Source organism: Sinocyclocheilus grahami, unplaced genomic scaffold, assembly GCF_001515645.1.
Source record: "Sinocyclocheilus grahami isolate Dianchi unplaced genomic scaffold, SAMN03320097.WGS_v1.1 scaffold9525.1, whole genome shotgun sequence".
Classification (NCBI taxonomy): domain Eukaryota; kingdom Metazoa; phylum Chordata; class Actinopteri; order Cypriniformes; family Cyprinidae; genus Sinocyclocheilus; species Sinocyclocheilus grahami.
The window spans coordinates 6,085-8,259 of NW_015512677.1; the positions used below are offsets into that span (position 1 = coordinate 6,085).

General features: G+C 34.8%; 1 long non-coding RNA gene across 1 annotated transcript in view; it reads left to right on the forward strand.

Moving 5' to 3' along the window:
- Nucleotides 1–1,755, forward strand: part of LOC107578278 (uncharacterized) — a 4,026-nt gene extending 2,271 nt beyond the window's left edge. Inside the window, exon 2 of the long non-coding RNA XR_001608330.1 lies at nucleotides 1,666–1,755. This is a non-coding gene — a long non-coding RNA (uncharacterized lncRNA). The remainder of the gene's footprint in view (nucleotides 1–1,665) is intronic.
- Nucleotides 1,756–2,175: the final 420 nt, after the last annotated feature.

The following is a 2,175-nucleotide window of genomic DNA, read 5'->3' on the forward strand; positions in this document are numbered from 1 at the left end:
TATTTATATACAGTGTATATATATATATATATATATATATATATACGTCAAACACATAACAGTATTATTGAAACTTAAATTAAAATGATCATTGAAAAATATGAAAATAAATGGCAATTCAAAATATATATACATGCTATAATACGTATAAATACTACTGAAATAACAGGTATGCAGGTCCCTGGAAGCAAACCAGTTGTTCTTTAATTTGAGAGTATCACACTACAGTCTCAAAACTCAGACTTGATAGTATTATTTGGAATTATTGTATTATTATTATTATTTTAAAAATGCTTGACTAGTAAGAAATATTTATGACTAGTAAATTTTCTCTGTTTGTTCGCCATTGACAGATGTGACTGAAATTTCATTTTAGACCCTGAATACACAGACCGAAATATCTTTAGAAGTTCAAAAGACTCTTTTTGAGTTACTTAAAATTTAGCTTCTGTTAGAGGCTTTTAAGTAAGAATGAGTCTTGCGTTCAGTAAAGTATTCTTAATGCATTCCACACTAAGCAGATATTCAGATACATTGAAATGGCTTTTGCTGAACTGCAGAGACTCTGGTGGCAGACTTGTACAGCATGCAAAAGTCTTGTTTTGAATTCAAACTGGCCCCCCATCCCACCTCTCTAGCACCTCTAAAAATACATAATGTATCTTGAAGCCACAGATATGCGAGTCAGACAAGGAGTTGGAGCCAAGCTTGAATGACATGTCTGGGTCTTCATGACCATCTGAGCTCTTCAGCCTCTTCTAATGAGGGTCACTTACCACCATTAATAACAGTCACCTTCTTTTCATCTACCTAATAAAATGTTATTGCAATGAGTCATTTGGAACCTGCAAAGCAATGAGCTGTGGCTCTCATTTGGCTTCCCTGGAAATTGTTTTAACTTAAATTTAGATTCAATTTGACCATCATGTGTAGTTTATAGTAGTGGAACAGTGTTGTTTTGATGACTTACAAAATGACTATAATGTAACTAATGTGGTTTGAATTTTCATACAAATTAAGTTTCAGAAAGTGATACACTAGAGATTGTGATGAATCGCCATGTTGCTGAAACAGTATTGATAACACATAAGACATATTCTCTGTCCTGATTCTAACAATAGCAAATTGCCACCCATCCATCACTCCATGGGTGGTTGTTTGGGACAGTGTGTGGAGTTATCCTCAATTTCACACGTCAAGCTTCAGGTCAAAGGCCTGTCTACATGTTTGACTTCTCACCATCAACACTGTCTAAAATAACACTTTCCAAACACAGGTGAAAATCTGCACGTCTCTCTTTACAACAGGTCTCATTTAAAAATGAGCTCAAAGTGCTGATTTTTATCAATTCTGCACCTTGCATATAAAGTAAGAAGTGAATGTGAATTCATTAAATATGGACATTATCTTGGCCATCATTTTGATAATGGAAGTATGTTTATATGAGATGTATGAATAAAAAGTATGCTTATGTAATGTAAAGTGAGGAGTTTTGCGTGCAGATGCATTTGATAGAAAGAGTTGAGTTTCTCTTGATGGTAGTCCTTTCCTCCTCTAGAATGCTAATGATGGTGGTAGGAGCAGGTATCAATTTTTAGCATGCACTTGCCACCGCTTTAACCCTTTCACCTGTTTGTATTCCTTTCTCTCTCCTTTTCTCTTCAGGTTCCATCTTGCTGCCTCCAGAGGACATCTCGACTGCCTGAATCTCATTCTTAATCATGGTGTGGATATCACAGCCACGGATGCCACAGGTTAGGATTTTTCTCTAGATGGGTGAGTTTTAATACCAGGGAACACATATAATCATAAAACATATCCCTTAAATGTAATTTTGTGTACAGTAAAGCTGTCTATCCAGTTTCCTTAAAGGGATAGTGTACCCCAAAAAATAAAATAAACGTTGTTGTTCCAACTTCCAAACCATTAATTTCCAAATGAAAGAACACAATATTCTCTCAGGATTCATTAAAAATATTTTCATTTGTGTTTCGAAAACAAACGAAAGTTTAGAATGGCATAAGGGTGAGTAATTGATGACAGAATTTTTATTCGTGTGTGAACAAAACGATATAGCCACACATTCTTCACCAAAGAGTGAGGTTATTCTGGTTAACTTTTGTAGAGATAAGCCATAAACATGTCACTATCAACTGATATGTACAGAAGAACTTT